General features: G+C 39.1%; 1 protein-coding gene across 11 annotated transcripts in view; it reads right to left on the bottom strand.

Moving 5' to 3' along the window:
• Positions 1 to 21869, bottom strand: part of atp2b2 (ATPase plasma membrane Ca2+ transporting 2) — a 160550-nt gene that overhangs the window by 108345 nt on the left and 30336 nt on the right. For 5 of the 11 annotated variants that reach the window (XM_042506210.2, XM_042506252.2, XM_042506270.2 and 2 more), the window contains exon 1: positions 5272 to 5478. The exons of 4 other annotated variants lie outside the window; for them this stretch is intronic. The gene's annotated coding sequence lies outside the window, so the exon portion shown is untranslated. Of the gene's footprint in view, positions 1 to 5271; positions 5480 to 21869 lie in introns of those variants that run through there. 2 more of the 11 variants (XM_088089316.1, XM_042506261.2) reach the window with 1 other exon arrangement.

Genomic DNA, 21869 nt, shown 5'->3' with positions numbered 1-21869 from the left:
GAAATGGTGTAATATTGGCTGCAGTGTGTGCGCAGTAGAGCACGTCTATGTTAATAGATAAAAAGAGAAGGCTTGCAAAATAGTCACCGGTAGCCGTTTCAGTCAAGAAACACATCTATCCAATTTTTATCCTGAATTAGCAGCAGATACATTCTGTTATTTTCGTGATGTCTCAACAGAGAACTGAATAAGCATATTACAATATGACACACACTTTGTATGTGCAAATTAAGTATCATCAAGATCACAAGTTCTGAGGACTGAAAGACTTCAAACTTGACTTGGTTGTCTTAGGGGGGCGGCGATACAGATAAAGGTTAGAAATTATATCATGCATTTTAGCTCTACATACACGCATGCAATTATATAAAAGTATTTACTGAGCTAAATCACATACCTCATGCATTCCAATACACATATACATGCTGTATGCACATTCTTATGCACTCCCACACACACGCATGCACGCACACAAACACACACACACATTAACTTCTTGCTGCAAGGTCAGTGGAAGACAGAAAGAAAAAAAGGCTGCTGCGGCCCTCTCCTTGCTCCAGATGAGCCTGTAGAAATCATGAGGGAGTTATTGGTCTAATTAAATTCAACACATACAGGCTAAGTGTGCTAGATGGGGACTAAAGACAGAAGGAGAGGGGGAGAGGAGAGGAGGAAAAAAAGAAGAATGAATGAGTAACAATAGTCTTTTAAATCTAGCTTTGTTGCGCATAACACACAGATAAGAAAATAGTCTTAAGCTTGATGATATGACTTAACTCAATACAGTGTTTTTTATTCTATATATCATCACGGGCATATAATCAGCCCATGTTGTAGCATAGCTGGTTAATCTAAGAATTTCTATACATTTTTATCAGCAATTTTAGAAACACTAGCGATATTTAAGGCAGTTCTTTAGTCACATCCCAAGAAATCTCGATTACTCTTCTGGATATAGTGAATTCTGACAAAAACCTTACAAGAAAAAATACCAGCTAGAAAGTTGTGTTTCTGAGCTGCCATTTTACAGAATGATTGCATGGTGTACTATATCCGTGAATTATGGCAATACACACGTGACTATAACGTGTCATAAGTGCATCATCAGAGTGCCAGCTGGTGATGTCATGATACAAGCTGATATCATCACTTCTATTTACCACTTTACTTTTGCTCCCTCCTCCTTTATGTGATCATTTAAGCAGCAAAGTAAGTGGAGAGAGTAAAACGACAAGCTTATAACAAGACATACGCAAAAAACTGCAACATATTACATGTAAAAACATATAGTTTAGATACTGAAGTGCAAACTGATTGTAGGATTTAAAAATTACTGACTTTGGTGCCCCCAGTGGTCATACCAAAACAAATAACGTGCAAACAGACATGCATGCTCGTCCTTAACTCCAACACCCTGTTAATCTCATTACAATGCGTTTTTCATGTATATTTATATGTTTAAAGATGAAAAATGCAGATTAAAAGTGATAGTTATGTTTGTGCATCCACCAATAAAGTCACAAAAAATGTTCTTTGAAGACAAATTTAAAACCTGAATGAACCGCAAGTGCACATTTATGATGAAAGCAAGTATTAAGATAGCACTATGCCATCGGATCTGCATAAACACAAACTTAGCTGTGACGCTCCAGAGACTTCTGAGCAAGTGAGTTTATTTAAAGATACAAAATGATTTAACATGCCTACATGCATCCAGAAATAGCACTCCATCCTTTTCTCCAATTGTTTTGCGCCTGCTCAATAAAAGTGCTTAGCGAGGTTAATCACACATGGTTTGACTTTTCCTGCCTGGGAACTAGACGAATTTGTGAGCTCATGTTTTATTTGCTCAGGCAAATACCTCTGGTCCTCCTCTGCTTTGGACAGATTTCCAGCAACTTGAGATCTGCTGAGCCAATCACAATCGTCTTATCTATTATAGGGCGTATCTGAGATAAAGAACAGAAAGAGGAGTGCTGTTTTTGAAAACAAAAAAGATGGCTGCAAGTAGCTATCGCGACAGAACGGGACAAACTGGACGGCATATTTTCACTGAAAGCAGAACAATAAACAGCAATTAAAGCTTTGCTTGAGAAGAAAGATCTGTTAGCCATAATTACTGCAGGATTCTGCAAAAGTTTCATATACCAACCAATAGTCTGATACACCAGCTCATCTCTGCATGCTATAAGCTGTTTACATTTTTACATAAACCAAGCATGATCTTTTTCACACCTTTGAGCCAAGTTCCACCCTAAGTGCGGTGATTGGCTGGTACTACTTTGCTGCGATTGGCCATCTACACCAGTCTGACCTAGTCACTGCTCACTAAGCACATGTTGATAACCTATTGATAACACCCCTCGGAAAGGGTAAATTAACTCGGAGGTTCCAGATTAATTTATATTACCAATTCGATCTGGCAATGTCAGGTTGGGGGATCTAATCATACTCATGATAGCAAGAAAGAAGCAGAGGCTTAGAATCAACTCAACGTAAACACATTTATCTTCATATTGTATAGTTTAAATGTGAAACAACTCGAGCATATGGACAGTGTGTGAAACAAGTCCTCACTCAACCAACACACCAAGAATATAATGACTGACAGGTCAGGAATAGATCTAGATAAAAGCTATTAATCACTGTCTCACATCACTGTTGACTCTTGCCACAAACACCCGTGCACACACGTGCGTTTATGTGCACAAACACACTCCATGCTGTCGGATTCTCACATAAAGTGACTGGAACTCAAAGTCTTCTCATCTGGATAAGATTAATTAGAGAATCACAATTGCTTATGGCTGGACTTAGCAATGTGACATGACACTCAAAACAAGTGGGTGTCAATGTCAAGTGACTGCCTGCAGCATCTTAAATCCTGTCTTTCAACTTATCTAGTATGTAATATTTAACCTAGATTGAACATCTCTGACAATATGGAAAGCAGAAATAAAACATCTCAAGGATGATATCAGTCAGCCCATGACATGTTTTGAGTCTAGTAAATTTTACATATATAGTCCCAAATCCCATATTCTCCTTAAAGAGCTATCTGTCCAGCATATAATCCTATCTTTAGACCGTTTTTTTTTTTTTTTTTTTTTTAATAGAGAATTCAGGTCCACCTAACTGCATCTGAATTGGGAGTAAGAACTGAATTTAAACTATCTTCAAACAGCCTGACAGCCTTCTTCCTCTGAGCTGCTACCTATACTCACCCTCCTCACCTCTCCTTTTCTTCCCTCTCTTTCTAAGAACTCTTCCACTGGAAGACAAGCTTACAAAATAAAAATAATCTATTCATAATGTGACCATCAGTTCCTGTCATTTATAATTACTAACAATACAAGAATAAATTAATACTTACTGTACCTGTCTTTGGCTCAAGTCTAATATTCAAGATTTTTTTTAAAACTACTGTCAAGTCTGCTTTAGCACAGTGTTTGTCGCTATGCTACACAGAGGTGATGATGACACAGCAAAAATCTAATGCACTGCGTCGCTAACAGATTCTCTCTTGACTATAGGAGATATGACAGAGCGCAGCAAGGTATGGATTTTCTTTCTAGTCTTGTCTTTCTTGTACACATGTTCATTTTGATTGTTTAATCACATTTAAAGTATCATGATGAATTTCAGGAGCATAAAGAAATACTATAATTACATACATACATTTTTATGTATGCATTCACATGGAAAAGGGAATCTTGGCATTTCCAAACAGCAAGTGAAGGAGTGGTTAAAGTTCACATGGTGTTTTTACTTTACATCTTTTTATCCTATATGTACCTACCCTTAGGTTAAAAAAGAGTTGCAGAAAATGTCACTGCATGCCTGCTGAGCTGCTTCTATCCTATAACGTCAGTGTTTAAATATCTAAAATTGTGTCTTCAAGGGCATTACGTTTCCGAGCACAAGACGACAGCATTTGCATTTTTCCCCCAAAATGATTTTCCTTTCATCAGTTTTCAGTATGTGTGCACATTTATGTGTATTTGTTTATTCACATCTTATTGTTTTATGTGGCCAGTGGGAAATAAAGAGATGGAGTAAGACAGTGTGAAGCAGAAAGGGACAGAAAGAGGACTGACACTTTCTTGGCTGTATTGGTGCAGTGGAGCTGATGGTTGAGGTCACACAGTCATTCCAGCCCCAACAGAGGCACAATCTATTTCCTATGACAGCCTATCTAACATTGTGGCTCACTGACTAAATGACTTGCTGGCTGAATAAATGCATGAGTGACTGAATGACTTGTTGGCTAGGTAAATGGCTGACTGGTTATTGGACTGACTGCCTAGCTGTACTGACATTTCTCTGTATGGTTTTCTTTTTTTGGTGCACACACTGACTAACTGGCTGTTCGCTGAACTGACTGACAAGTCAGCCAACCAAACAACAAGCCAGTGACCCTGTCTGTCAGCTAGTGTGATGATCAGTCAGTTGATCAGACAAGCAAGAAAACATTCAACTTACCAGTCAGTGAGATTACAAACTCATTGGTCATTGACTGTAATCAGCCACGAAGCCAGCCGCCCAGAAAAACAGACAGCCAACAGATCAAGGAGGAGAGGTGATAATGTTCCCAATTAATTCAGTCACCTTGCCAAATCAGTTAGCTAATGCAGTGAAGACAGCTAGCAGGCAAACACACATGATGAGTTACGGCAGCGGAGCCTGCTGCTATGACAGAACCAGTCAGTAAGTGTGACAGAGAAGAGAGAGACTGCAGACTGCATGCAGCCAACAGATGGCCTGACTGAGTGAGGAGGTGTCCAATAACATCTTCATCTGGTGAAATTACAAGACAAAAGGATTTAACTTCTCCAAAAATCTGCATTTGATGTTAAGAATAGATCTACACAATATGCATGAAAGATGGTGCATGTGGATACAGATTTATGTATATATATCAAGAGTATACATAAAAGACGCACGCAGAACAAACAGCTCTCCAAACATGAATTCTGCAGCAGAAATATTTCTAACGCAGATCATCGTCACCTCTCCTCTCTCTCTCTAACAGATCACCTGCTTTGTAGCTACCTTTCCCACTGATACAGAGCAACGATGTTATTCCATGTTCTACACACCCACAAACCACAGATACACATGGAACGATGTGTACAGATTAATACTCACACATCAGCCTTCCAACATGCAGATGCTTCACGCCAACAGAATCAAAAAGCAACTAACAAAACCAGCAGACACCGATAAGCTGTTCATTCATTCCAATTTCACACAAGAGCAACGTATACTTACATGGCAGCAAGGTTATCACTACCATCGCTGTGACGTGAAAATCCTCCCACCTAAAAACGATATTGCACCGGCACATGCAGCAGCGGACTAACCACCACAGCGGTGTGCAGTATGTGTGTGTGTATGTGTGTGTGAGTGAGTGTAGGTGTGCGTGTGTGTGTGGAGACTCGCTAAGCTGCACACTCACTGCTACTGCCTCAGCTGGGGCTGTCTCAATGCACAGCCTGTACCATGTCGACAGGCGGCAGGGGTGGACGTGTGTGTGTGTGTGTGTGTGTGTGTGTGTGTGTGTGTGTGTGAGAGAGAACAGTGCTGCATAGCAGAGAGGCTGCTCTTCACTTGACAAAGCTTTTTCCTGACTGGATAGAAGAATCAAGATGGAAAGGTAAATGGATGCGTTGATGAGGATAGGGAGAGATGAAAGGTTGGCAGCACAAAAGAAAGAAAAGGGCAGGCAACAGATACAAGAGATATTCTCTACATCTCTCCTTCTCTGTGGCTCTCTCTCACTCCCACACGGTGACATTTTGCCCTCGGAGCAGAGCAGGAGGTCCACTGTAGACATGCACGCAACCTAATTTCAGAAATGACCTGAGAAGGAAGAGAGACAGAGAAAAAAGGAGGCGAAGGCAAGAGGGAGATAGAAAGAATAGCCAGATGATGCAATGTAGAAAGAAAGGTAAAAGGAACAAGAGAAGGGATAGAAAGAGAGGTCAATCAAGAGTAATGGAAGAAAACTGGGGAGATGGTTAAGGAAGAAAAGAGTGAAAGATGTTGAGTTAAAGAGTGCATGAGCAAAAAACAGAGAGAGAAGAGGGAAGAGGAGGAGGAGAGGGTAACTTTCAAGGACATGGATAGTTGTCAGGCTCATTCTTCTGCAGCTCGGGATACCCATACAGCACATGCAAACTTGCATACAGCTCGCCCCAGTGGACACGGTGGCTGCAGGACATAATGCTTTTTGAGGCTGTGCATGTGTGCCTGGCTCATCCACACACGTAGACACAAAAGCGCACCTGTTCTGCCCCAGCCAGTCATCTGGCTATCCAGCAAGCCAGCCTCGACAGGAGAGGATAACAGCTTTGTGTCATGTTGCCGTCACGTCACTATCCCACATCTCATCCTGTCACAGCTTGCAGGGAGAGAAGGGGAGGAGAAGGGGAGAGAGAGCCTTACTGTGACTGCTACCCCGTTCTCTCTGTCTCTCTCTATTATTTGTCTTAGGTTTTTTTCTCTCTATTTTATCAGTGTCTATTTTTTGTCTTTCCCCACTCTCTCTCCCCCTTATTGTGTCACAGGTGTATTATGTAAACATCAGATGTTGGACAGCACCAGCATCACCTGCAGCATTCCCCACACTTTAGGTTATTACCACTAGGATGAATACAGGTTAAAGAGAGCTGAGCTGTGCACTTCAAGGCTGGGCTGGGACAGCTGATACAATACACAGCATGTGCTGACATTACTACAGTATTGTAGAGGCCTCAGTTTCTGCACGCTGTACAGTAGCACTACTGCTGCACAATTGTTCAGTTTAAGAAGGAGCGCATCCTCAGTTATCTGACAAGTTTTGAGTCACAAAGTGAAGTGTTCAGCACAAAGTTTGCATCAAAGAGAAAAAGGGGCTACTGTGTGGCTGTTACAAGAAAGACCGGATTCTGTCATGATTAATGCCAAGCTATCAGGCTTTGCTTGCTTAACAAGCCTCAGCTACTGCAAACATCCAACTGTGGCTTTGACTAATCTGAGACACCATGTCTTGCACTGAACTTTTACTGCAGAGGATCAGTTTAAAGAAACTCAAACTTCAGCCAGCTTACGAGAGTTGTAAATCGAAATGATCTTGCCTGCTGTTGATGTTGTTTTTTTTAGATGTCTGCATTAAGATACTGTATATATTCTGTAATGCGTGGTTGAGTGGGTCTAACAGAGGACACTCCGCACTTTTTTTGATCTAATCAGATGATAGAAATTCAAATCACGATCAATTTAGGGAGGATGGAGACAAAGGAGATAAACCATCAAAGCAGCACCTTGACTTCAGCATCACCAGGAGAGAGTCGCCACATTAGCTGCAGTAATGCAGATAAAGACCAGTGGAACAGAATAGAAGTACAGCAGCCTGTTGCACTAGCCAAACATAAGGTCTCCTACATTAGGGTGCAAAGTCCACACTAAACGATATGTCTCAAGTCATTAGTTTGATCATAAAGCTGTGTCGATATTTGGTTACAACACAGAGACATACAATTCATCTTAGCTTCACTGTTGTAAAGTCTATACTAACCAAAATATTGCCACCCTAAATGTTTTCTTTTTTTAGTTTTTGTGGCCAATCAGTGAAAAGCGTTTTTTCAGTCTTAAAGCTAAAAAATAGCTAACGTTAATCACCGAACAAAAAGGAAGGTAAACTCAGGCAAACACTACAAAGTGTTATAAATTAGTAGCTGTTAATCAGAAAGTCATTTAACCCTATATATTTGCTTGATGTGCAATATCCAATTACCCAGATACCTACACTGTATGTATTTTATACGTATGCACTTTATGTTGCATGTTAACAGACACCCTATTCAATTTCAAGTTTTTTTATTTACATTATATGAGGCAAGAATCACACATTGGTATAATTTTGGTATAATAAACACCTGCCTACTGGAGTTATTTCAACCAGTGCAACCTTTAAAATAGCTGGTGCAACCCAGTGTCGGTGTTTGTCAGACCTGAAATAGACCTTTATGTGATTGAGGTGACTGGATAACTTTGTACTAACTTTGAGTATATTAGTCTATATATAATGTCTGAAATAAAGCCTATGGTGATGTGTGGAAAATGAAAGTTTTAAACAAGTTAAGACCATTTATCTTTGATGGGCCAGGGATAGAGAGAGAGAGAGGGGGAGAGGGGGAGGGAGAGGGAGAGAGAGAGAGAGAGAGGGAGAAAGAGAGAGAGAAAGAGAAAGAGAAAGAGAGAGAGCGAGAGAAAGCAGTGATGGGGATCAGAAACAGGCCCTGAATATCAATGCAGCACGTCTGGGAGAATTCAGGGCTGCAGTGCACCAAAACCTGGGAGAAAGAGCACAAGAGGACAATAACATCACAGGAAGCCAGAGCTGGGGGCACCTGTCCTGCAAAGCCAAGACCACCCGTACAAAATCACCATGCGGCTCCACCCCCATGAGTCATAACACATCGTGACATTCATCTCATTTGGATTTCCTTTTTGACATCACGTGTAAAATTGTCCTTGTCATTGTAATTCTAGCTTTAAATAAAAAGAAAAGAGTATGTTCAGAGAGAAACTGCTGTAAGCGTTCCTGCCAAAAAAGCACAATGCCCCAAATGTTTTTTTAATGGATATGAACTATGGCACTTGTCCCATTAATATGAAAGTCAGCTTCTCCCCACCCGAAATCCTGCAGGTAGGCCAATTTTAAATGGAGGCTTCAGACACGCCTTCGCTCTGAAACAACACACACACACACACACACACACACACACACACACACACACACACACACACACACGTATTTAACTTAAGAAAAATGTATGCCATCCATCTTAATTAAATGACAGTCACTCAAGATCCCTATTAGACACATTAGTATTGGGCTCCTCATCCTCTTTGTCCTTCTCTCTATAAATGGCTTCTTCCCTCCTTCCAATAAAAGCTCAATGTCCTCCCAGAAGGGATCTGTTAACCCATAAAGTGCCATGTTTACCTCGGGTCAATCAGACATCCCATATCCTGGTCACTAGCCACCAGCCAATAACCATTAGCCTTATTAATTGCGGAAGCCTTGGACCATCTCCTGAGTGCTGTAGTAAAATATAACCACACACTGTGTCTGTCTGCGGGCGTGCACTACAGCGTGCTGTTGATGAGATGACTCCCAAAGGTCTCTAACCTTTCTCTATGAGAGGTCACAATCACACACACTCCCTCTTATCTAATATATCACTCACACACTGCATGTCTGTACTTCCTTGAAGCAATAATCTGACAGTTATGAAGAATGAAAGCCCATTGCCAAATATACAACAGTGTGCTAAGAGTCTGGTGCCTCTTTTACCAAATGTGCAACAAGCAAGCTGCAATTTGCAATATCAGATTATCTGGACAAATAAATGTAGCTGCATTTTGTAAAGCCAGCCCCTTAAATGGAAAAATATTTAAGAAAATAAGGTAATAGTACTTTAACAGAAATCAGAACATTGTGACAGGCATCTTATTCTGGTTTCTAAATATTCTTCACTGGTACAGAACATAGTGGCAGAGACGATGAGAAAACAAGACACAACTGCACACAGATAATCAGAAACCTGGATACTGTTAAAGTTCATACAAGATATCTCCCATACAATCAAACTGAGGATACTGCTGCCCTTATTAACACACTAAATGGCAACCTCAAAGCTGTTGAATGGGAATTTTGGATAAAGGAAAACAATTTATTTAAATGTTAAAATAGCCATCAAGAACCATTTATACTGTATACTAGAAAAGCTGACTTAGTTCCAAAGTACAATCCCCCAAAACACAAAGCCGATCCATATTATTTTCATCACCAAGATATCTCACTACCTAAAAATTAAGATGCAAACTACTTACTGTAATCCAGTCATTTGTTTTACCTGCCCTTCTCCAACCTGAATGATGGCATTAGTTTGATTTGTGCTACAAAAACACCAAAGCCACTTACCTTTTCCTGAGCTATATACTACACTATATGGTATACACATATGTCTATATGTGAATACTCCACACATGCTCACAAACACACACACTATATTATATACATAGATATATACAAATTATTGATGAAACATAAAAAGATAAAGTACTAAATTCAGATTAGTTGTTGAATAAAGGCCATATTTAACACCATCATACCCGACCTTAATACCACCAATGCTTTTCCAGGTTAGGGCTGAAACTAATTTTCATAATATCTACATAAATAAATAATGAAAATGTCCATTACAATATCTCAGAGTCAGAGGTAGTGTTTTCAAATTGTTTTGTCCTACCAAAAGTCACGACACACAAAGGTATTGAGTTTACCATCATGTAAAATGAATAAAGAAAATATATCTGTATGTTCAAGAAGATAAAGATATGGAGTAATCATGCTAAAAATCAATTACCTTAAAAGCTGACTAATTGTTTAAAGTGTACTCCTGATTAAGATGCTGAAGTATGCTGAATTTGTTGGTAAATATTGATAGCTCCATCCCACTCAGTAATCCTTGGGATACGCCTGTCTTGTCACCGTTTTGAAAAGAGAAACAAAAAATTGTGTATTTCATACGTGGGCAATCACACTGTGACTCATACAATCACAACCAGCACAGCAGGCAATACACTACGATGAGGGCTCATCATCCCTTCCCATTTTCCTCTCATATACCTCTCTCTGCAGTGCTATGTCCCTTTTCTCTTCTCTCAGTCCTTGTTCCAAGAGTGATGGAGAGCTTCATCTAACTCCCCAAGGACAGCCACAAGCCATAAGACTAATGGAAAAACACACACAGAGACACACACACGCACACAAGCCTGACAGCCGCACAAGAACTCAAACATCTACGCACACGCTCCTACACACACAGAGCAGAGAGACATCGTCCGACAGTTGGGGTGAACTCAGTCAAATTCTCTTCAGCTAAGCTTCCTGCATACCAAACCCAGAGGCAAGGGTAGGCGGAGAGGAAGGGGACATTACACAATGACAGATAATGACAGAATCCAGGTAGTACATAAAACAGCCGCAAACAGTCACTTCACCTTTTCCACTGATGCTGTTCTCCTTGGTGTCAATATAGAGTTTTGTCAGAAAGATGAAGTTCGAATTTGTTCATGTGGTTGTGATTTTTTTTTTGCCACATAGCTTACCATCCCTGGTTCGAGTCCTATTTGGGACCATTGTCATAAAGTCACTCATTCCATGTGTGTCTGGTTGTTCAATGCGAATTTCTTTTCTTCAAACTGGCCTTAGCAGCAGCAAAATCCCCTTTCATGAATTCATTAATTACACTTAATTAGACATTAATCAGTAAAGATATTCATGTCAACATGTCTGTATAAAAAAAAAAAAAAACAATTGGTTTGGACAAAAACGTTTTTTAAAAAGCAATAGGTGGTCACAGTAGTCGGGATTCTTTTGAGAAAAACATGCCAATTAATGCAGCGGGGTGCTGCTCAAATTATAAACAGGGATTTAAGAGTTTTTACTCTCAAACAGTATTCAAGCACAGACATGTAGACAGCATGTTAAGTACTTTGATATGACAAGACAACATGCTTTTATGCACTTGGGGTATTAGAGGATAATACCTGGGAAAAAATGACAGGTTTCAACTGGCCTTTCATATGAATTTACTACCATTATTTTATGCAATATGTCAAATATATCTGGGTGAGATACAAATATGACTACTTTATGTATCTTAACTACTGATTTAATCTCACTGTAACACCTCATATATTAAAATAAAATCACTTTAAACACTAAATGCATGATATTAAATGCATTATATTCTGAGGTGCTTCACATTCATAACATTAAATTTAAAGAAAACGTTTCACTATTTGCTCTGGACATTTAAGAACACAAGATATAGGAGTACTGGTTGATTTTCTGAGTATCACTGAAAGCCAAAACTCAACCATCACCCAATTAATGACCAAATTCTTACTTCAGTGAATTCACTGAGGGTGCCTTGTTTTATCTCGTCACTATGTCTCTTAAATCTGAACAAAGTGTTCACAAGCTGAATGGCAGTGCAGAAACTATGCAGAGAGGCTGGTGGTCTCAGCACTTGTGGCGGTGCTGAAATATTAATGAATAACCACATGGTCCATGCTTAACACCTAACAACAAGCACAAACAGAGGGGTTTAAGGGGGTTGTAAAGAGTCTGGTGAGAGGTAATTGTATGTGTGGATGGAGGACTAAGACTCACAGTTGAGACATCCAGGTCAAATAGAGCTTTTACTTCCTCCTCCCCATGTCATTGGTCGACTTTCTAGAGCACAGTTAAGTCTTGGTTGCACATGGAAGCTGTGATTAAATTAGCTAGCTCTCCGCTTACACATAGCATCAAAATTAAACCTCATATTTCTCTGCTTTCTCTATTTGGATCCGATATAATTCATTTTCTCAGTTTAACACAGAGCTTCATGGAGATCCACAAGATTGTAAAAATTACAAACCATCCCTACATGTACAGTAGATTTAGATGAGAGTCTAATTAAAGCCCGCTAATTCCTGCAGGGGAAACCCATCACCTTGCTGATGGGGGTCTTTGTTCCTGATTGGGTGACCCCTGGCAGCAGAACTAACTCATAACACCCCCCCCAACCACACACACACACACACACACAGACATTGTTGAACTGATAGTCTAACAAAGCTGCTTGCTCCTGAAATCTGTTCAGCTGGTTGGGGATTCAGTGAGGTACAGACGAGAAAAGCTGGGTGTCCAAAGCCATTAATCTACTCTGGCTTCCTCTCCTTTTTTTTTTTCTTTTTTCATTTATCTCCTCTCTTTCTCTCCCTCTCGACACATACACTCCCTCCTAAATAGCCACATATTCAGTTCTTATTCCCCCATTTCCAGGGGAAATTAATGCTTGGTTGAGGTGAGGTGTGAGGATTAAGCTGTGGCAGAGGATTCATCAGTCTTGCATGTCTGTAAACTGGACAATGCCACAGAGTTTATAAAAAGACTGGAGCATGTGTATGAATAGATACAGCCAATTGTGATTTAATAAAGTTCATTCTCACTTGAATACAATAGACTTCTCAGCAAGACAGGATGACTTCTATTATGTTAGAAATCCTCTTTTGTTGCAATTCTTTTGTACATAATTTTCCTTATAAGGCGTAATTGCATAATTTCCCTGTTAAATTAATATTAAAACACATTGTCAGATAAGGATTTTAACACTCTCACAAGTATGTTTGCTAAGCAAGGATTATTATGACTTAAAGGTGGTCTCAGTCTGCAAAAAACACAGCACTCAATTCACTTCCAGTTGTCAGCTAAAAGGTATTGGTACATTATACAACATGGTTCTGTTTTGTTGTTGTCAGCAATGGCAGGTTTTCTGAGCCGGTGGGAGGAGGGGAAATAAATGGACTCTGTGACAGTCAATATTGCTGTAAAGAGCTGTCAGTTTAGGCGGGTGCAAGAAAGATCCATAAAACAAATATGAGAAGACATAGGAAAAATAAACCAAGTGCAAGGTAAATGTAACTTTGCAAAATAAAGCCAAAAAACTGTCTTTGTTGAAAAATGGGAAACTACACACATTAAAGCACTGGAAAATTTACAGTAGCTTCATCAGCTTGTCTCTCACTCTTTAGTTAGTGCTATATTGTCCTTCATCTGCAAACCAGCGTTCAGTCCCTATACCTACAGTATAGCCATCTGCCCTAAATAACTTCCATCTTCTCCATGCAACCAAATGTGCACTGTGACCTCCTTTTCTCCTTTTCTATAAAAAGAGAAAACACAATTTGCTACAGAGAACACTGAAATCTTCCATTTTTGTTAAATTTAAATATTAGTCTTTCATACAGAGTCTGAATATCTACTGTAAAATCTACTGTAGACCACCACATTCGGTCTGAATTTTAGTCAAATGTGTTAGTGAGCTGGTCACTAGAACACTGAGCCATAGTTCTTACAACCAGTGAGGTTCATTTAATTGCCATTTTTAGTAACGCTAGCAGCGTGTCACTAAGGATAGCAACGGTAGCACACTACTTTGGTCCTCAACTGAAATATCTTAACTTTAGGATGGATTGGTATGATATTTTGTCTGCATGCCCATGGTGTCAAGAAGATGAATCCTACAGACTTTGACAATCCCCTGACTTTTTCTCTAGCACCACAATGAGGTGGACATTTGAGGTTTAAGTGTAATGACTCAATAGCATGTGGACAGATTGTCAAATGCTTGGTAAAAACATTTAGTGACCCCTTGTGATGAACTGTAATTACTTTGGTGATCCCTTGACATTTCATTTAACACCATCATCATTAGGGATGGGGATCGTTGATTTTTATTGATATTGACACCATTATTGAGGCTCCTTAATGATCCAAGTCTTTATCAACTATCGATACTTTTCTGTTATTAGGTAAAATGACAAGGTGCCTTTTTTTAATTTAATATTTACTTCTCGACTTCTTTTAATCTTGGCATCAGTAGTTTTAATGATGTATTATAAGATGATTAGAGCTCATGATAGGGCATGTAACAGGTTTTAATTCCATCTCTCCTATCCATTTTATATTGCTGGGAAAGCAAATGTCTCACCCAAACAACAAACAACTGTAATTTTCAAGTTTCTCACCAAAAACTTTATTATTTTTTTTTTTTTTGATGAACATTAGATTGTTATTTTCAACTGACAGGACTTGCAACATAATTTGGATGACCTTAACACTGCTGCTGTGAGTGGATGCTGATGAATACTGTGCCGGTGTTATATCCTGGCTGTGCTGCAGCAGCAGCTGACGGAGCTGAAGAAGGTTTTTCAACCCAAAGATAGTCAAAGATACTTGGACCTTTTACTACTTTGAGACTACTAAATGCAAAAACTTGAGTCCACTTGTTTGATAGTTTAAGCTACTGATACACACATTTGTCATCTGTTAAAACAACAGTCTTTTTCCACCTAAGCTGGAAGCCAGGCCAATGTTAGACATTCACTTAAGGTAAACACATGCCTCTTTATGAGGTAACGTCTTTTAAATATTATCCAGAATGCATTTTAGAAAGAAATCCTTATTTACCTCCCACTAGAGAAGTTGGGGTTTGTTTAAATTGGGAACAGCATTTTATAACTCCCCTCCAGAGTGTCCTAATGCTGCTTACAGTTGAAAGCAAGACAGTTTGAAAGAGTGTGTTCTGTGCAGACAGAGTGCAACACTTTCAAAATGCCAGAACCTTACTGTCCAATACAATTAATCGAAGAACTCACTGTGCTCACTGCCCACGAATAAACAGCAATGCACTTTCACACTTCAAACTCCAGCTAAAATTAGTTGTTTTAAAGTGAGGGGAACTTTTCAAGGACCATGTTTTTTTTCATTTAAACAGCCAATTAATCAGAGCCAAGTAGTTACACTGAATGATTGCCAGCTCTCTCCACTGTAGGACAGGACAGCAGAGACAGAGAGGAAGAGGAAGAAGGATATTAGAGAGGAGAAGAGAAGAGTGCTGACAGACAAGTAATGCTCTCCTTTACAGATTGTCTTTGACCTTGAGTGGGAAAAAGCTGGAGACAGATTATCTGAGCGCATGAAGAAGACAAGTTCAAAAGCTCCATCAATGCCTGTCTACAATGCCCACAGTATTACGTATTGACCACTGCTTGCTGTCTGTCTTTGTGCCTGAGCCAGTATAACCTTACAGTCAGAGACTGTCTGCACATTAGTAAAATCTTTCTGCCACCTGTAAGCCTTTGAAATGATTAAGCAAGTGACAAGTGTCCCACAATGGAAAAATGGTTAAACTAGAGTTGGTTTGCAGTTTTGGTGGTTCACTCCCGCGGATGAGCTTGAATCGGTTTGATTTATGCAAACCAGCTAAACCGGCATTTGTCACGTTCTGGCGATTTTAAAAGTATCCTATGTCACAGTGCTTACATAACAACAGCATTGGTATAGCAGTATGGCAGCATGAGTGACATATTATCATGTTTGTAAACTTACTAATGCAGCAACTGGTATCCGACAGGTTGTGTGTTTTACTGCCAAACACCGGTGTCAGCAAAATGACAGACATCAAATTTAAGCAGAGGGGGGAGAATGACACACAGTATTTGTTTACTTTTTGAGGAGATGAGAGGAGAAATGGCTAAATTAGTCTCTTAAAAAGACCAAAATTTTGCCAATACGAAAACATTTTGGACTTGAAGCCCACAAAAGAGCTCTCCTAACCGTCTGCAAGCGCTGTTGTGAGGCGCACTTGCATCATACTCTATCTATTTATTGCTATTGCTGGCTTTGAAAGTGCCGTAGTTGAATAGAACTGCCAGAAATATGAAGTTGAACTGATTAATTTTTTATGCAAAACCTACTTTTTATGCATGTGGGACACCTGGTAAAATTAAGTAAACTGGGCTTAATGTCAAACTTGGTTGAAAATTTTCACATCAGCCCAAACCTAGATTAAACCCGTCAGCTCTCATTAAGTAAAAGGTAAACATTTTTATACTTAAGAAAAGCAGTAAGGAGTTCCCATTCACTGGTGTCTAACATGTATGGAGAGTACTGAACTGTAATGACAATAATACATACACTGTCATGCTTAACCTTTGTTTAATGATTTCACTTTATGTGGTCGAAATCAAATTTATATGGGGTCAAATGTCTTGTGAGATATGCAACATCAGCAGCGTCCAATATATTGAGCATGACACATACACAATCAAACAAACATTGCAATACCCCTTTTGACCAATAAATCTAAATGAATAATGACATGCATCATTCCCTACAGGTGTCTTAAAATTTGATTACTTGAATGTCAACTTTGTATGGGACAGATTGATAGGCAGACAAGCTGATTTATAGTCCTTTCCCCAATTCTAATGTGGGGTCAACAAGGTTCTAATGCTGTATTTAATAAGGTGTCTTGGCAATACATGTTATGTTAGAAAATGGTTGAGAATTTACAGTAAAACTGCACACAGCATGTCAAAAATCTTTAAAAGATATGACTCATTAAAATATGCAGGCCCCAAAGACAATCAGCAAATTCACAGCCACATAAAACAGTGAGCAATACATCACTGCAACATAGTGCTACTCTGATACATTATTCAAATTACTGATGTGTGAAACTACACCAGTGCAGATTACAGCCATGCTACATTACCTACAGTACCAGTGCAATGCACACAGTTATTGCACTGGGTATCTTCATCTGCAAGCTACAATGAGAATGACTACTGCAGATTCAGTTTAAATACAAATTGGCTAGACCTAACAACTTCTACCCGCCCCCCCACACACACACACACACTTTTTCCCTAGATACATATAATTCTCATCATAATTTTCCATTACAGTGTTTTATCTGAAATAAAAATATTATTCACTGACTCATAGCTTCAGAGGGACTCTGAGAAATTCAGTTCAGTTCTCTGGACAAGGTTCTCAAAATGAGGTGGTTGAGCGAGGCTAGCAGCTAACAGTGTTAACTCATAAACAGCGCTAAACAACAGCAACAATGCTGACAGAGCTAATGCTGTTAAGAAGGGGGGAACTGATTGTGGCTGCTACACTACTACAATGCCCTCCCAATACCAGTGGTAACCCCTGTATGAGTACAAAGCAAAGCAACGGCAATCAGTGAACCAGTGAGATACACACATGCACTAACATGAAGGTGATTACAAATCACAGAGAAGCTCGAATTACAACACACAGAGGTAGTGTGAATTCATTCTCTGCTCTGGATGCCATTTCTCCATTTGCCTATATCTTTACAAAGCAAATGGCAATTTGCTGCTACAATTCTGCTCTGAATGTCACATACAAAATATTTAAACAAGATCTCTGTTGTAGAAGTTGCAGAGTAAGCGGAGACAGCCTATTTAGGCTGCTGCGTGCGATTCATCCACTGACAAGAGAGATTTGCATTTGACAATGTGGCAGCATTCTCACCCTGCACTGTGAATTGTTTGAGACATTTGAATTTAGATTAAACATCTCAGGAAAGTATACATACATAATATGGGCTAAGAGAGAGTGAGAATACTGGTTTGAAAGAGAGCAGGGGTATGGAAAAGGTGGAGGAAAAAAATCTGAAACAACAAAGTATTTTTTCACAAATATTCTTAGATATTCTGATCCAATGATTGAATCCTAACAAGAAAACACGTTTGGAAACTTCAATGATGGGAAACCATTCAGCAAGCTATTTTCTCATCCTGACAATGAATAATGCAGTTGAGAATTAATTGACGGATGTACTCAGAATTTGCTTGTGAATAGAGGGAGAGGGAAACAGAAATACAAAACCACCAGGGAGAAATAAAAAAACAAACAAAAAAAAAAACAGCAACACTAACCCACAGCGCCTTGCAGAAAGAATTACTTGTAAAAGAAATATAGCAGCCATGACAACACTGCATAATAAAAACATATTTCATATACAGTAGTCTGTATTTTTTAGTGACCCGGTGTCACATTAATAGCCAACAGTGTCAGCAAGCTGTTGAGAAAAATAAACATAGTAATACAAAAATAAAGGAAAAACTCAGGGAAAGAGACAGAGATGTATTGCATAACAGAGTAAATAAAGTCGTTTCATGCATGTTCATGTCTGAAAAAGACAAAAGAAACTGCTTCATGCTCAGTTACTTTAACTGTTTACTGAGACAAATTGCACGTTTTAATAACCATACTACCATACTATATAGTATGCCGTAAAAAGATTTAGTATGTCCCAATATATAATATGTCAAATGCAGTATGCCAGAAAATACCAGGATGTTCTACTACATCTGGTTGGATATGGCAGTATGCAAGCCAGCATGCTTTTCTGACTATTCTTACCCACAATCTACATTCGTTACATTGACTGAGCCGCAAACAGATGACAGCTGCAGTGACGGATGACAGCGCATTAAAGACACTGATGACAAGGAGTCGAGTAGTAGGCTAATATCATTGTATTATATATTAATTGTTTATGTGAAGAAAAATTTACAAAAATAAGAGAACAAAAATAACAAAACAATCATAGACAGAGAAATGCATATCTTAACTAATTCTAGTAATGTAAAATGTTTGAATCCACAATGTATGCAGTTAGGTCTATAGCTTATGGTTACGCTGCATGCAATGCAAAGTAACAACAGCTGAGCGCTTTATGTTGAACTCTGTCTCTGATAAGCTCCACAAACGGTGTTTTCTGTTATCTCCATGGTAATGGATATATGAGCAAGAGGGTCAACGTTAAGAGCGCAGTGTTATGAAAAAGTAGTACGTCCCGATTTTGTGCATACTGCGTGCAGCACTACATATTATATAAGGGGAGCAGTAGTACCCACCGAAAGTAAAGCAATTAGTATGCTATTCAGAACACACCGACAGTTAGCTTATCCCGGCACTGTGCGCAAATCTTTACGATGCTTGCTTGTTTTAACGTATCATTTACAATTCTTAAAGTGCACTCGGTGAAATGCAGATCTCCCCCAGGCGGCCGCTCGACTTGAGCAGCCAAAAGTCTTGTAATTTCGGCAGATGCACAGCAGCATGGTTAAGAAGCAAATAAAAATACAGACAATATTATTTTTGACAAAGCCACAACCAGCTGCAGAGAGCAGGTGAGTTTTCATGCAACAGGCACTGTATGTGAAGTATAGATACATTATGACTGATGAAAGATTGAATGTGTTTTTAAAAACTAAACAGTGCAACAAAGTAGGAAATAACAATAAACATAACTACAACAGACAAAAAAAGAAACCGGTTATCTGCTTACTCTGTAAAGGCAGAAGCACAAATATCAAGAAAAATTGATTGATGATTTCAAAAAAAAATCTCATAATCTGGCAGGCAATTCAATCTGCTTATGAAACGCTCCCAGTGTGATTAAGATGCTGGGGAGCGAACGGAACAAAACAAGGTTGCAGGCGTATTGCAGTGCATGGTGGAAAAACCCTTGGGGCTCCCCCACAGATGGCGGAGACAAATTCATCTTGAAACATGCCTCTGAATCATAACATACCAGGTATGGAATTGATTTGCAGATGCTCAAGACCAAAGTTTTCTATGGATGTCAGTTTTGAGCTACAACAAAGGCCAAAATGTGACCTGCAACAGACAGTGAGCCGATTTCCGGAAAACTTGCACCCCCTATTGGCAGGTTAAGAGGAGTCAGGTCTCAGCAGTACATAAAACAGTCCACAAAACAGGTTTATCATCAACTGTGAACCACTGAAACCACCAGAGGACTTTCAGCATACTGTCATATATGTGCACACAAAATATGTGGCTGATTGGTCCAGTAGCTTGTGATAATAGCTGCGGACAGAAGGAACCACACACTCACGCATAAGCACACAACCAAATGCAAACATGGTAAATTCTGAACCAGTAATTTATTTGTACTGTACAAGCAACAACACAAATAGCATGAGATCTATGGTTCTCACCATCCACAGATCTACAACTGGATGACCAGTTTCTTTGCTATTACTACACATTTGGGCTGCTGGGGACACCCATTATTCCTGAATCCTCTATGGAGGTGATGGATATAAGCCTACAGTGACAAGTCACTTTTAATGCAACCACACTAGATATGCAACCGTATTCTCCTCACACCCGACTAAAGACCCAAAGCACTACCTACTAATGAAACACGGAAAGTGTGTGAGAGCCCCTGAAATGTCATTTAGTGTATCATCACTTGTTACAGCTGGTCACTCTCACTAATGAACAGTAAAGGGGAGGGAATAAGGATACACAGTAGGAAGGAGGGAGGTAATCTCCAGCAAGAAGCTGCTTGTTTAACTGGATTTTGCTCTGACCTCTGGCACCATTCAAACTGCACACATGCACACACACTCCTCACACACAAGTCCTGCCGGGTATGCACTCTACATGGTCATTTAGGCCACTTCTTACTGCAGCCACCTCTGCAGCTTTAAAGCACAGAACATCAGTTAAATACAGCCTGTAAGTGTTTAACACACAAATATATGAACACACAAGTTTTCACGGGATGATTACACTTTTGTGTAAAAGACAAAACAATTTGCCTACAAACTAAAGGATATTGGAAACAATTTTGAAAATGTTTGCCTTCAGGTTAAAAAGATTCTAATAAAATATATATATATATATATTTCTGTGAAAGTGTTTTGCAGTTTATCAGCTTGTGTAAACTGTCTAGAAACATGCTGGCAAGTGGCATTTGAAGACGTAGTTACCATTATTTCTGTTGCAGTACACTTTGCTGACCTCTCTCTCTGCTCTCTTTTTAACTTTTCTTTTTGACCTCTGTTTATATTAACACTTAAATTCCCCCGAGCACTTACATTAAGATATGTCAGAGGAAAAAGTACAACAGTACTCGAATAAGTTAAGGTTTAGGAATGCAGAAAATGTTTACTTGTATGTTCAGGGAGTTATTTTCATAAAATCTATCAAAACATTTCCATCATATACTGCATTTGCTTTATTTAAACAGTGTTCGATTTATCTGCCAAAACAAACGTCAAATTCTTAGAGTGCAAAAACTGTGACATTTACACAGAAATTGCTTCAATACTGACCTAAAATTTCTCCTCACCTTTGCTAGAGTTAGGGTGTCCTTTTTGACAGTTAAATATTTGGTGCAGTACGAAAGGACATTTTTATTTTTATTATTATTTGTTTGTGAGAAACCTTATACTGGTGGCAATTTTCAATTTTTTCAATTTATATCCTGTGAATTTCTCATTTTCAATCATTTACAGTCATACTTAAACAAGATATGCTGCTGTATTATAATTAATGTCCAGAAATTAATACCTAGACTGTGATTTCTTCAATCAGTAATTAAGTAAAATTTTACTTATAAGTC

The sequence above is a fragment of the Plectropomus leopardus genome, chromosome 2, assembly GCF_026936395.1.
Source record: "Plectropomus leopardus strain MGB_pleo_1.0 chromosome 2, ASM2693639v1, whole genome shotgun sequence".
Taxonomy (NCBI): Eukaryota; Metazoa; Chordata; class Actinopteri; order Perciformes; family Serranidae; genus Plectropomus; species Plectropomus leopardus.
Note: the sequence above shows the minus strand (reverse complement) of the source record. Positions and strands in the feature narration are given on the sequence as shown.